The sequence below is a fragment of the Sorghum bicolor genome, chromosome 6, assembly GCF_000003195.3.
Source record: "Sorghum bicolor cultivar BTx623 chromosome 6, Sorghum_bicolor_NCBIv3, whole genome shotgun sequence".
Classification (NCBI taxonomy): Eukaryota; Viridiplantae; Streptophyta; class Magnoliopsida; order Poales; family Poaceae; genus Sorghum; species Sorghum bicolor.
In genome coordinates, this window is record NC_012875.2 from 19,528,340 (window position 1) to 19,545,111 (window position 16,772).

Sequence of the window (16,772 nt, forward strand, 5' to 3'; positions counted from 1 at the left end):
AGATTCCATATGACACACGTCATATAGGAGTTCCATTGGGTGCGTCCAAATTGATTTCTAAGCATATGGTATGTTCCTTGCAAATCATGCACATATCTTGCATCAAGATTAGCACTATCTCTAAACAGACCAAACCGAGCCTCCACTTGACCCTCTACAACTAGGAGTACCAACAGGTGCTTCCAAAATGGTTTCTTAGACTTTGGTGCATTAGGCACAAATCGTGTACATATCTTGCACCGAAACTAATACTGTCTCTAAGCACACTAAAGCGAGATTCCATATGACACATGTCATTAAGGAGTCTATTGGGGGTGTCCAAATTAATTTCTAAGCATATGGTACGTTCAATGTAGACCGTGCATCTATCTTGCATCAACATTAGCACTTCTCCAAATAGACGAAACCAAGCTTTCACTTGAGCCTTTTACCTAGGAGTACCATCGGGTGCGTCTGAAATGGTTTCTTAGCATATGCTGCATTATGTGCAAACCTTACACATATCTTGCACCGAAACTAACACTGTCTCCAAACAGACCGAAGCAAGATTTCGTATGACACACGTCATCTAGGAGTTCCATCATGTGCGTCCAGATTGATTTCCAAGCAATTTGGTATGTTCCATGCAAATCGTGCACCTATCTTGCATCAAGATTAGCACTATCTCCAAACAGACCGAACCGAGCATCCACTTGAGCCCCTTCACCTAGGAGTACCAAGAAGTGCGTCAAAAATGGTTTCTTAGACTATGGTGCATTAGGTGCAAACTGTGCACCTATCTTGCATCGAAACTAACATTGTCACCAAACAGACCGAAGCGAGATTCCATATGACACATGTCATGTAGGAGTTCCATTGGGTGCGTCCAAATTGATTTCTTAACATATGGTATGTTGCATGCAAACTGTGCAACTATCTTGCATCAAGATTGGCACTATATCCTAACAGACCAAATCGAGCCTCCACTTAAGCCTCTTCAACTACGAGTACCATCGGGTGCGTCTAAAATGGTTTCTTAGCCTATGGTGCATTAGGTGTAAACCGTGCACATATCTTCTACCAAAACTAACACTATCTCTAAATGATCCGAAGGAAGATTCCATATGACACACATCATCAAGGAGTTATATCAGGTGCGTCCTAATTGATTTCTGAGCATATCGTATGTTCTATGCAAACCGTGCACCTATCTTGCATCAAGATTAGCACTATCTCTAAGCAGACCGAACCGAGCCTCCACTTGAGCCTCTTCACCTAGGAGTACCAACAGGTGCTTCCAAAATGGTTTCTTAGACTTTGGTGTATTAGGCGCAAACCGTGCACATATCTTGCACTGAAACTAATACTGTCTCCAAATGCACCAAAGCGAGATTCCATATGACACATGTCATCAAGGAGTTCCATCGGGTGCATCCAAATTGATTTCCAAGCATATGGTATGTTCCATGCAAACCATGCACCTAACTTGCATAAGGATTAACACTATCTCCAAACTGACTGAACCAAGCTTCCACTTGAGCCTCTTCATCCAGGAGTACCAAATAGTGCCTCCAAAATGGTTTCTTAGACTATGGTGCATTAGGCGCAAACTATGCACCTACCTTGCACTAAAACTTACAATGTCTACAAACGGACCGAAGCAAGATTCCATATGACACACGTCATCTAGGAGTTCTATTGGGTGCGTCCAAATTGATTTCTAAGCATTTGGTATGTTCCTTGCAAATCATGCACCTATCTTGCATCAAGATTAGCACTATCTCCAAATAGATGAAACCGAGCCTCCACTTGAGCCTCTTCACCGAAGTACCAACAGGTGCTTCCAAAATGGTTTCTTAGACTATGGTGCATTAGGCACAAACCATGCACATATCCTGCACCGAAACTAACACTATTTGTAAACAGACCAAAGCGAGATTCCGTATGACACACGTCATCAAGGAGTTCCATCGTGTGCATCCAAATTGATTTCCAAGCATATGGTATGTTCCATGCAAACCATTCACCTATCTTGCATCAAGATTAGCACTATCTCCAAACAGACAGAACCGAGCTTCCACATGAGCCTCTTCATCTAGGAGTACAAACAGGTGCATCAAAAATGGTTTCTTAGACTATGGTGCATTAGGCACAAACTATGCACCTATCTTGCACCGAAACTAACATTGACACCAAACAGACCGAAGCAACATTCCATATGACACACATCATCTAGGAGTTCTATTGGGTGCGTCCAAATTGATTTCTTAACATATGGTACTTTGCATGCAAACTGTGCAACTATCTTGCATCAAGATTGGCACTATATCCGAACAGACCAAATCGAGCCTCCACTTGAGCCTTTTACCTAGGAGTACCATCAGGTGCGTCCAAAATGGTTTCTTAGCCTCTGCTGCATTATGTGCAAACTTTGCACCTATCCTGCACCGAAACTAACAGTGTCTCCAAATATACCGAAGCAAGATTTCGTATGACACACGTCATCTAAAAGTTCCATCATGTGCTTCTAGATTGTTTTCCAAGCATTTGGTATCTTCCATGCAAACCGTGCACCTATCTTGCATCAAGATTGCACTATCTCCAAATAGACCGAACCGAGTAACCACTTGAGCCCCTTCACCTAGGAGTACCAACAAGTGCGTCCAAAATGGTTTCTTATACTATGGTTCATTAGGTGCAAACTGTGCACCTATCTTGCACCGAAACTAACAATGTCTCCAAATGCACCGAAGCGAGATTCCATATGACACACGTCATCAAGGAGTTCCATCGGGTGCACCGAAATTGATTTCCAAGCATATGGTATGTTCCATGCAAACCATGCACCTACCTTGGATAAGGATTAGCACTATCTCTAAACTGACCAAACCAAGCTTCCACTTGAGCCTCTTCACCCTGGAGTACCAAATAGTGTGTCCAAAATGGTTTCTTAGACTATGGTGCATTAGGCGCAAACTATGCACCTATCTTGCACTAAAACTTACAATGTCTACAAATGAATTGAAGCAAGATTTCATATGACACACGTCATCTAGGAGTTCCATTGGGTGCATCCAAATTGATTTCTAAGCATATGGTATGTTCCATGCAAATCATGCACCTATCTTGCACCAAGATTTGCACTATCTCCAAACAAATCAAACCGAGCTTCCACTGAGCCTCTTCACCGAAGTACCAATTCGTGCTTCCAAAATAGTTTCTTAGACTATGGTGCAATAGGTGCAAACCATGAACATGTCTTGCACCAAAACTAACACTGTTTCTAAATAGACCAAAGAGAGATTCCATATGACACACGTCATCAAGGAGTTCCCTCGGGTGCATCCAAATTGTTTTCTAAGCATATGGTATGTTCCATGCAAGCCGTGCACCTATCTTGCATCAAGATTAGCACTATCTCCAAACAGACCGAACCGAGCGTCCACTTGAGCCTCTTCATCTAGGAGTACAAACAGGTGCATCAAAAATAGTTTCTTAAACTATGGACCTATCTTGCACCGAAACTAACATTGTCTCCAAACAGACCGAAGCGAGATTCCATATGACACACATCATCTATGAGTTTCATTGGGTGCGTCCAAATTGATTTCCTAACATATGGTACGTTCCATGCAAACAGTGCAACTATCTTGCATCAAGATTAGCACTATATCCGAACAGACCAAATCGAGCCTCCACTTGAGCCTCTTCAACTATGAGTACCATCGGGTGCGTCTAAAATAGTTTCTTAGCCTATGGTGCATTAGGCGTAAACCGTCCACATATCTTCTACGAAAACTAACACTATCTCTAAACGAACGAAGCAAGATTCCAAATGACACATCATCAAGGAGTTATATCAGTTGCGTCCTAATTGATTCCTGAGCATATCGTATGTTCCATGCAAACCGTGCATCTATCTTGCATCAAGATTAGCACTATCTCCAAACTAAACCAAACCGAGCTTTCACTTGAGCACCTTGACCTGGGAGTACCATCGGGTGCATCCAAAATGGTTTCTTATCCTATGGTGCATTAGGTGCAAACTGTGCACCTATCTTGCATCGAAACTAACACTGTCTCTAAACAGACCGAAGTGAGATTCCTTATGACATATGTCATCTAGGAGTTCCATCTAGTGCATCCAAATTGATTTCTAAGCATACAGTATGTTCCATGCAAATCGTGCACCTATCTTGCATCAAGATTAGCACTATCTCTAAACAGACCGAACCGAGCCTCCACTTGAGCCTCGTCACCTAGGAGTACCAACAGGTGCTTCCAAAATGGTTTCTTAGACTTTGGTGCATTAGGCGCAGACCGTGCACATATCTTGCACCAAAACTAATATTGTCTCTAAGCACACCAAAGCGAGATTCCATATGACACACGTCATCAAGGAGTTCTATCGAGTGTGTCCAAATTAATTTCTAAGCATATGGTACGTTCCATACAAACCGTGCATCTATCTTGCATCAAGATTATCACTATCTCCAAATAGACCAAACTGAGCTTTCACTTGAGCCTTTTGCCTAGGAGTACCATCGTGTGCATCCAAAATGGTATCTTAGCCTGTGCTGCATTATGTGCAAACCTTGCACCTATCTTGCACTGAAACTAACAGTCTCCAACAGACCAAAGAAAGATTTTGTATGACACACGTCATCTAGGAGTTCCATCATGTGCGTCCAGATTGATTTCCAAGCATTTGGTATGTTCCATGCAAACCGTGCACCTATCTTGCATCAAGATTAGCACTATCTCCAAACAGACCGAACCAAGCATCCACTTGAGCCCCTTCACCTAGGAGTACCAATAAGTGCGTCCAGAATGGTTTCTTACACTATGGTGCATTAGGTGTAAACTGTGCACCTATCTTGCACCAAAACTAACAATGTCTCCAAATAGACCGAAGCGAGATTCCATATGACACACGTCATCAAGGAGTTCCATCGGATGCATCCAAATTGATTTCCAAGCATATCGTATGTTTCATGCAAACCATGCACCTACCTTGCATAAGGATTCGCACTATCTCCAAACTAACTGAACCAAGCTTTCACTTGAGCCTCTTCACCGAAGTGTACCAAATAGTGCGTCCAAAATGGTTTCTTAGACTATGGTGCATTAGGCGCAAACTGTGCACCTATCTTGCACTAAAACTTACAATGTCTACAAACAGACCGAAGCAAGATTCCATATGACACACGTCATCTAGGAGTTCCATTGGTTGCATCCAAATTGATTTCTAAGCATATGGTATGTTCATTGCAAATCATGCACTTGCATCAAGATTAGCACTATCTCCAAATAGATCAAACCGAGCTTCCACTTGAGCCTCTTCACGGAAGTACCAACAGGTGCTTCCAAAATGGTTTCTTAGGCTATGGTGCATTAGGCGCAAACCATGCACATATCTTGCACCGAAACTAACACTATTTCTAAAGAGACCAAAGTGAGATTCCATATGACACACGTCATCAAGGAGTTCCATCGGGTGCATCCAAATTGATTTCCAAGCATGTGGTATGTTCCATGCAAACCGTGCACCTATCTTGCATCAAGATTAGCACTATCTCCAAATAGACCAAACCGAGCTTCCACTTGAGCCTCTTCATCTAGGAGTACAAACAGGTGTGTCAAAAATGGTTTCTTAGACTATGGTGCATTAGGCACAAACTATGCACCTATCTTGCACCGAAACTAAAATTGTCTCAAAACAGACCGAAGCAAGATTGCATATGACACACGTCATCTAGGAGTTCCATTGGGTGCGTCCAAATTGATTTCTTAACATATGGTACGTTGCATGCAAACTGTGCAACTATCTTGCATCAAGATTAGCACTATATCTGAACATACCAAATCGAGCTTCCACTTGAGCCTCTTTAACTACGAGTACCATCGGGTGCGTCTAAAATGGTTTCTTAGCCTATGGTGCATTAGGCACAAACCGTGCACATATATTCTACCAAAACTAACAGTCTCTAAATGAACTGAAGCAAGATTCCATATGACACAAATCATCAAGGAGTTATATCAGGTGCGTCCTAATTCATTTCTAAGCAAATCGTATGTTCCATGCAAACCGTGCATCTATCTTGCATCAAGATTAGCACTATCTCCAAACAGACCGAACCGAGCATCCACTTGAGCCCCTTCACCTAGAAGTACCAACAAGTGTGTCGAAAATGGTTTCTTAGACTAAGGTGCATTAGGTGCAAACTGTGCACCTATATTGCACCGAAACTAACAATGTCTCCAAATGGACCAAAGCGAGAGTCCAAATGACACACGTCATCAAGGAGTTCCATCGGGTGCATCCAAATTGATTTCCAAGCATATGGTATGTTCCATGCAAACCATGTACCTACCTTGCATAAGGATTAGCACTGACCGAACCAAGCTTCCACTTGAGCCTCTTCACCCAGGAGTACCAAATAGTGCGTCCAAAATGGTTTCTTAGACTATGGTGCATTAGGCGCAAACTGTGCACCTATCTTGCACTAAAACTTACAATGTCTATAAACGAACCGAAGCAGGATTCCATATGACACACGTCATTTAGGAGTTCCATTGGGTGCGTCCAAATTGATTTCTAAGCATATGGTATGTTCCTTGCAAATCATGCACCTAACTTACATCAAGATTAGCACTATCTCCAAATAGATCAAACCGAGCTTCCACTTGAGCCTCTTCACCGAAGTACCAACAGGTGCTTCCAAAATGGTTTCTTAGACTATGGTGCATTAGGCGCAAACCATGCACATATCTTGCACCAAAACTAACACTATTTCTAAACAGACCAAAGCGAGATTCCATATGACACACGTCATCAAGGAGTTTCATCGGGTGCATCCAAATTGATTTCCATGCATATGGTATGTTCCATGCAAACCGTGCACCTATCTTGCATTAAGATTAGCACTATCTCCAAACAAGCTGAACCGAGCTTCCACTTGAGCCTCTTCATATAGGAGTACAAACAGGTGCGTCAAAAATGGTTTCTTAGACTATGGTGTATTAGGCACAAACTATGCACCTATCTTGCACCGAAACTAACATTGTCTCCAAACAGACCGAAGCGAGATTGCCTATGACACACGTCATCTAGGACTTCCATTGGGTGCGTCCAAATTGATTTCTTAACATATGGTACGTTACATACAAACTGTGCAACTATCTTGCATCAAGATTAGCACTATATCCGAACAGACCAAATCAAGCCTCCACTTGAGCCTCTTCAACTACGAGTACCATCGGGTGTGTCTAAAATGGTTTCTTAGCCTATGGTGCATTAGGCGTAAACCGTGCACATATCTTCTACCAAAACTAACACTGTCTCTAAACAAACCGAAGCAAGATTCCATATGACACAAATCATCAAGGAGTTATATCAGGTGCGTCCTAATTGATTTCTAAGCATATCGTATGTTCCATGCAAACCGTGCATCTATCTTGCATCAAGATTAGCACTATGTCCAAACAGACCAAACCGAGCATCCACTTGAGCTCCTTCACCTAGGAGTACCAACAAGTGCGTCCAAAATGGTTTCTTAGACTATGGTGTATTAGGTGCATACTGTGCACCTATCTTGCACCGAAACTAACAATGTCTCCGAATGGACTGAAGTGAGATTCCAAATGACCAACGTCGTCAAGGAGTTCCATCGGGTGCGTCCAAATTGATTTCCAAGCATATGGTATGTTCCAAGCAAACCATGCACCTACCTTGCATAAGGATTAGCGCTATCTCCAAACTGACCGAACCAAGCTTCCACTTGAGCCTCTTCCCCTAGGAGTACCAAATAGTGCGTCCAAAATGGTTTCTTAGACTATGGTGCATTAGGCTCAAACTGCGCACCTATCTTGCACTAAAACTTACAATGTCTACAAATGGACCGAAGCAAGATTCCATATGACACACGTCACCTAGGAGTTCCATTGGGTTTGTCCAAATTGATTTCTAAGCATATGGTATGTTCCTTGCAAATCATCCACCTATCTTGCATCAAGATTAGCCCTATCTCCAAATAGATCCTATCGAGCTTCCACTTGAGCCTCTTCACCGAAGTACCAACAGGTGCTTCCAAAATGGTTTCTTAGACTATGGTGCATTAGCCGCAAACCATGCACATTTCTTGCACCGAAACTAACACTATTTCTAAACAGACCAAAGCGAGATTCCATATGACACACGTCATCAAGGAGTTCCATCGGGTGCATCCAAATTGATTTCCAAGCATATGGTATGTTCCACGCAAACCGTGCACCTATCTTGCATCAAGATTAGCACTATCTCCAAACAGACTGAACCGAGCTTCCACTTGAGCCTATTCATCTAGGAGTACAAACAGGTGCATCAAAAATGGTTTCTTAGACTATGGTGCATTTGGCACAAACTATGCCCCTATCTTGCACCGAAACTAACATTATCACCAAACAGACCGAAGCGAGATTCCATATGACACACGTCATCTAGGAGTTCCATTGGGTGCGTCCAAATTGATTTCTTAACATATGGTACGTTGCATGCAAACTGTGCAACTATCTTGCATCAAGATTAGCACTATATCCGAACAAATCGAGCCTCCACTTGAGCCTCTTCAACTACGAGTACCATCGGGTGCGTGCTAATTAGGCGTAAACCGTGCACATATCTTCTACCAAAACTAACAATGTCTCCAAACGATCCAAAGCAAGATTCCATATGACACACTTCATCAAGGAGTTATATCAGGTGTGTCCTAATTGATTTCTTAGCATATCGTATGTTCCATGCAAACCGTGCATCTATATTGCATCAAGATCAGCACTATCTCCAAATAGACCAAACTGAGCTTTCACATGAGCCCATTGACCTAGGAGTACCATCGGGTGAGTCCAAACTGGTTTCTTATCCTATGGTGCATTAGGTGCAAACCGGTTACCTATCTTGCACCGAAACTAACACTATCTCTAAACGGACCGAAGTGAGATTCCATACGACACATGTCATCTAGGAGTTCCATCTGGTGCGACTAAATTGATTTATGAGCATATGGTATGTTCCATGCAAATGGTGCACCTATCTTGCATCAAGATTAGCACTATCTCTAAACAGACCAAACCGAGCCTCCACTTGAGCCTCTTCACCTAGGATTACCAACAGGTGCTTCCAAAATAGTTTCTTAGACTTTGGTGCATTAGGCGCAAACCGTGCACATATCTTGCACCAAAACTAATACTGTCTCTAAGCACACTAAAGCGAGATTCCATATGACACATGTCATCAAGGAGTTCTATTGGGTGTGTCCAAATTAATTTCTAAGCATATGGTATGTTCAATGCAGACCATGCATCTATCTTGCATCAACATTAGCACTATCTCCAAATAGACGAAACCGAGCTTTCACTTGAGCCTTTTACCTAGGAGTACAATCGGGTGCGTCTAAAATGGTTTCTTAGCCTATGCTGCATTATGTGCAAACCTTACACCTATCTTGCACCGAAACTAACACAGTCTCCAAACAGACCGAAGCAAGATTTCGTATGACACACGTCATCTAGGAGTTCCATCATGTGCGTCCTAATTGATTTCTAAGCATATCGTATGTTCTATGCAAACCATGCATCTATCTTGCCTCATGATTAGCACTACCTCCAAACAGACCGAACCAAGAATCCACTTGAGCCCCTTCACCTAGGAGTACCAACAAGTGCGTCAAAATAGTTTCTTAGACTATGGTGCATTAGGTGCAAACTGTGCACCTCTCTTGCACCGAAACTAACAATGTCTCCAAATGCACCAAAGCGAGATTCCATATGACACACGTCATCAAGGAGTTCCATCGGGTGCATTCTAATTGATTTCCAAGCATTTGGTATGTTCCATGCAAACCATGCACCTACCTTGCATAAGGATTAGCACTATCTCCAAACTGACCAAACCAAGCTTCCACTTGAGCCTCTTTACCCAGGAGTACCAAATAGTGCGTCCAAAATGGTTTCTTAGACTATAGTGCATTAGGCGCAAACTGTGCACCTATCTTGCACTAAAACATACAATGTCTACAAACGGACTGAAGCAAGATTCCATATGACACACGTCATCTAGGAGTTCCATTGGGTGCGTCCAAATTAATTTCTAAGCATATGGTATGTTCCTTGCAAATCATGCACCTATCTTGCATCAAGATTAACACTATCTCCAAACAGATCAAACCGAGCTTCCACTTGAGCCTCATCACCGAAGTACCAACAGGTGCTTCCAAAATGGTTTCTTAGACTATGGTGCATTAGGCGCAAACGATGCACATAGCTTGCACCGAAACTAACACTGTTTCTAAATAGACAAAAGCGAGATTCCATATGACACACGTCATCATGGAGTTCCATCGGGTGCATCCAAATTGATTTCCATGCATATGGTATGTTCCAAGCTAACCGTGCACCTATCTTGAATCAAGATTAGCACTATCTCCAAACAGACCGAACCGAGCTTCCACTTGAGCCTCTTCATCTAGGAGTACAAAAGGTGCGTCAAAAATGGTTTCTTAGACTATGGTGCATTTGGCACAAACTATGCACCTATCTTGCACCGAAACTAACATTGTCACCAAACAGACCGAAGCGAGATTCCATATGACACACGTCATCTAGGAGTTCCATTGGGTGCGTCCAAATTGATTTCTTAACATATGGTACGTTGCATGCAAACTGTGCAACTATCTTGAATCAAGATTGGCACTATATCCGAACAAATCGAGCCTCCACTTGAGCCTCTTCAACTACGAGTACCATCGGGTGCGTCCTAATTAGGTGTAAACCGTGCACATATCTTCTACCAAAACTAACAATGTCTCTAAACGATCCAAAGCAAGATTCCATATGACACACTTCATCAAGGAGTTATATCAGGTGCGTCCTAATTGATTTCTTAGCATATCGTATGTTCCATGCAAACCGTGCATCTATATTGCATCAAGATCAGCACTATCTCCAAATAGACCAAACTGAGCTTTCACTTGAGCCCATTGACCTAGGAGTACCATCGGGTGCGTCCAAAATGGTTTCTTATCCTATGGTGCATTAGGTGCAAACCGGTTACCTATCTTGCACCGAAACTAACACTATCTCTAAACGGACCGAAGTGAGATTCCATACGACACATGTCATCTAGGAGTTCCATCTGGTGCATCTAAATTGAGTTATGAGCATATGGTATGTTCCATGCAAATGGTGCACCTATCTTGCATCAAGATTAGCACTATCTCTAAACAGACCAAACCGAGCCTCCACTTGAGCCTCTTCACCTAGGATTACCAACAGGTGCTTCCAAAATAGTTTCTTAGACTTTGGTGCATTAGGCGCAAACCGTGCACATATCTTGCACCAAACCTAATACAGTCTCTAAGCACACTAAAGCGAGATTCCATATGACACATGTCATCAAGGAGTTCTATTGGGTGTGTCCAAATTAATTTCTAAGCATATGGTATGTTCAATGCAGACCATGCATCTATCTTGCATCAACATTAGCACTATCTCCAAATAGACGAAACCGAGCTTTCACTTGAGCCTTTTACCTAGGAGTACCATCGGGTGCGTCTAAAATGGTTTCTTAGCCTATGCTGCATTATGTGCAAACCTTACACCTATCTTGCACCGAAACTAACACAGTCTCCAAACAGACCGAAGCAAGATTTCGTATGACACACGTCATCTAGGAGTTCCATCATGTGCGTCCTAATTGATTTCTAAGCATATCGTATGTTCTATGCAAACGATGCATCTATCCTGCCTCATGATTAGCACTACCTCCAAACAGACCGAACCAAGAATCCACTTGAGCCCCTTCACCTAGGAGTACCAACAAGCGCGTCAAAATGGTTTCTTAGACTATGGTGCATTAGGTGCAAACTGTGCACCTCTCTTGCACCGAAACTAACAATGTCTCCAAATGCACCAAAGCGAGATTCCATATGACACACGTCATCAAGGAGTTCCATCAGGTGCATTCTAATTGATTTCCAAGCATTTGGTATGTTCCATGCAAACCATGCACCTACCTTGCATAAGGATTAGCACTATCTCCAAACTGACCAAACCAAGCTTCCACTTGAGCCTCTTCACCCAGGAGTACCAAATAGTGCGTCCAAATTGGTTTCTTAGACTATAGTGCATTAGGCGCAAACTGTGCACCTATCTTGCACTAAAACATACAATGTCTACAAACGGACTGAAGCAAGATTCCATATGACACACGTCATCTAGGAGTTCCATTGGGTGCGTCCAAATTAATTTCTAAGCATATGGTATGTTCCATGCAAATCATGCACCTATCTTGCATCAAGATTAGCACTATCTCCAAACAGATCAAACCGAGCTTCCACTTGAGCCTTTTACTTAGGAGTACCATCGGCTGCGTCCAAAATGGTTTCTTAGCCTATGCTGTATTATGTGCAAACCTTGTACCTATCGTACACCGAAACTAACACTGTCTCCAAACAGACCGAAGCAAGATTTCGTATGACACACATCATCTAGGAGTTCCATCATGTGCTTCTAGATTGTTTTCCAAGTATTTGGTATGTTCCATGCAAACGGTGCACCTATCTTGCATCAAGATTAGCACTATCTCCAAACAGACCGAACCGAGCATCCACTTGAGCCCCTTCACCTATGAGTACCATCAAGTGCGTCCAAAATGGTTTCATAGACTATGGTGCATTAGGCACAAACTATGCACGTATCTTGCACTAAAACTTACAATGTCTACAAACGAGTCGAAGCAAGATTTCATATGACACACGTCATCTAGGAGTTCCATTGGGTGCATCCAAATTAATTTCTAAGCATATGGTATGTTCCATGCAAATCATGCACCTATCTAACATCAAGATTAGCACTATCTTGAAACAAATCAAACCGAGCTTCCACTGAGCCTCTTCACCGAAGTACCAATTCGTGCTTCCAAAATAGTTTCTTAGACTTTGGTGCATTAGGCACAAACCATGCACGTATCTTGCACCGAAACTAACATTGTTTCTAAATAGACCAAAGAGAGATTCCATATGACACACGTCATCATGGAGTTCTATCAGGTGTGTCCAAATTAATTTCTAAGCATATGGTACGTTCCATGCAGACCGTGCATCTATCTTGCATCAAGATTAGCAATATCTCCAAACAGATCAAACCGTGCTTCTACTTGAGCCTCTTCACGGAAGTACCAACAGGTGCTTCCAAAATGGTTTCTTAGACTATGGTGCATTAGGCGCAAACCATGCACATATCTTGCACCAAAACTAACACTATTTCTAAACTGACCAAAGCGAGATTCCATATGACACACGTCATCAAGGAGTTCCATCGGGTGCATCCAAATTGATTTCCAAGCATATGGTATGTTCCATGCAAACCATGCACCTACCTTGCATAAGGATTAGCACTATGTACAAAAAGACCGAACTGTGCTTCCACTTGAGCCTCTTTATCAAGGAGTACAAACAGGTGCGTGAAAATGGTTTCTTAGACTATGGTGCATTAGGCACAATCTATACACCTATCTTGCACCGAAACTAACATTGTCTCCAAAGTGACCGAAGCGAGATTCCATATGACACACGTCATCTAGGAATTCCATTGGGTGCATCCAAATTGATTTCTTAACATATGGTACGTTGGATGCAAACTGTGCAACTATCTTGCATCAAGATTAGCACTATATCTGAACAGACCAAATCGAGCCTCCACTTGAGCCTCTTCAACTACGAGTACCATCGGATGCGTCTAAAATGGTTTCTTAGCCTATGGTGCATTAGGCGTAAACCGTGCACATATCTTCTACCAAAACTAACAGTCTCTAGTCAAACCGAAGCAAGATTCCATATGACACACATCATCAAGGAGTTATATCAGGTGCGTCCTAATTGATTTCTAACCATATGGTACGTTTCATGCACACTGTGCATCTATCTTGCATCAAGATTAGCACTATCTTCAAACAGACCAAACTGAGCTTTCACTTGAGCCCCTTGACCTAAGAGTTCCATTGGGTGCGTCCAAAATGGTTTCTTATCCTATAGTGCATTAGGTGCAAACCGTGCACCTATCTAGCACCGAAACTAACTCTGTCTCTAAACGGACCGAAGTGAGATTCCATATGACACATGTCATCTAGGAGTTCCATCTGGTGCGTCCAATTTGATTTCTAAGCATATGGCATGCAAATCGTGCACCTATCTTGCATCAAGATTAGCACTATCTCTAAACAGATCGAACCGAGCCTCCACTTGAGCCTCTTCACCTAGGAGTACCAACATGTGCTTCCAAAATGGTTTCTTAGACTTTGGTGCATTAGGCACAAACCATGCACGTATCTTGCACTGAAACTAATACTGTCTCTATGCACACCAAAGCGAGATTCTTTATGACACACGTCATCATGGAGTTCTATCGGGTGTGTCCAAATTAATTTCTAAGCATATGGTACGTTCCATGCAGACCGCGCATCTATCTTGCATCAAGATTAGCAATATCTCCAAACAGATCAAACCGTGCTTCTACTTGAGCCTCTTCACGGAAGTACCAACAGGTGCTTCCAAAATGGTTTCTTAGACTATGGTGCATTAGGCGCAAACCATGCACATATCTTGCACCAAAACTAACACTGTTTCTAAACTGACCAAAGCGAGATTCCATATGACACACGTCATCAAGGAGTTCCATCGGGTGCATCCAAATTGATTTCCAAGCATATGGTATGTTCCATGCAAACCGTGCACCTATCTTGCAATTAAGATTAGCACTATCTCTAAACAGATCGAACCGAGCCTCCACTTGAGCCTCTTTATCAAGGAGTACCAACAGGTGCTTCCAAAATGGTTTCTTAGACTTTGGTGCATTAGGCGCAAACCGTGCACATATCTTGCACTAAAACTAATACTGTCTCTATGCACAACAAAGCGAGATTCTTTATGACACACGTCATCATGGAGTTCTATCGGGTGTGTCCAAATTAATTTCTAAGCATATGGTACGTTCCATGCAAACTGTGCAACTATCTTGCATCAAGATTAGCACTATATCTGAACAGACCAAATCGAGCCTCCACTTGAGCCTCTTCAACTACGAGTACCATCGGATGCGTCTAAAATGGTTTCTTAGCCTATGGTGCATTAGGCGTAAACCGTGCACATATCTTCTACCAAAACTAACAGTCTCTAGTCAAACCGAAGCAAGATTCCATATGACACACATCATCAAGGAGTTCTATCAGGTGCGTCCTAATTGATTTCTAACCATATGGTACGTTTCATGCACACTGTGCATCTATCTTGCATCAAGATTAGCACTATCTTCAAACAGACCAAACTGAGCTTTCACTTGAGCCCCTTGACCTAAGAGTTCCATTGGGTGCGTCCAAAATGGTTTCTTATCCTATAGTGCATTAGGTGCAAACCGTGCACCTATCTAGCACCGAAACTAACTCTGTCTCTAAACGGACCGAAGTGAGATTCCATATGACACATGTCATCTAGGAGTTCCATCTGGTGCGTCCAATTTGATTTCTAAGCATATGGCATGCAAATCGTGCACCTATCTTGCATCAAGATTAGCACTATCTCTAAACAGATCGAACCGAGCCTCCACTTGAGCCTCTTCACCTAGGAGTACCAACATGTGCTTCCAAAATGGTTTCTTAGACTATGATGCATTAGGCGCAAACCGTGCACATGTCTTCTACCAAAACTAACACTGTCTCTATGCACACCAAAGCGAGATTCTTTATGACACACGTCATCATGGAGTTCTATCGGGTGTGTCCAAATTAATTTCTAAGCATATGGTACGTTCCATGCAGACCGCGCATCTATCTTGCATCAAGATTAGCAATATCTCCAAACAGATCAAACCGTGCTTCTACTTGAGCCTCTTCACGGAAGTACCAACAGGTGCTTCCAAAATGGTTTCTTAGACTATGGTGCATTAGGCGCAAACCATGCACATATCTTGCACCAAAACTAACACTGTTTCTAAACTGACCAAAGCGAGATTCCATATGACACACGTCATCAAGGAGTTCCATCGGGTGCATCCAAATTGATTTCCAAGCATATGGTATGTTCCATGCAAACCGTGCACCTATCTTGCAATTAAGATTAGCACTATCTCCAAACAGACCGAACTATGCTTCCACTTGAGCCTCTTCATCTAGGAGTACAAACAGGTGCGTCAAAAATGGTTTCTTAGACTATGGTGCATTAGGCACAAACTATGCACCTATCTTGCCCCGAAACTAACATTGTCTCCAAACAGACCGAAGCGAGATTGCCTATGACACACGTCATCTAGGAGTTCCATTGGGTGCGTCCAAATTGATTTCTTAACATATAGTACGTTACATACAAACTGTGCAACTATCTTACATCAAGATTAGCACTATATCCGAACAGACCAAATCAAGCCTCCACTTGAGCCTCTTCAACTACGAGTACCATCGGGTGTGTCTAAAATGGTTTCTTAGCCTATGGTGCATTAGGCGTAAACCGTGCACATATCTTCTACCAAAACTAACATTGTCTCTAAACAAACCGAAGCAAGATTCCATATGACACAAATCATCAAGGAGTTATATCAGGTGCGTCCTAATTGATTTCTAAGCATATCGTATGTTCCATGCAAACCGTGCATCTATCTTGCATCAAGATTACCACTATGTCCAAACAGACCGAACCGAGCATCCACTTGAGCCCCTTCATCTAGGAGTTTGTGTGTTGTGACCGTAGTATTTTACGTGATCGAGTATA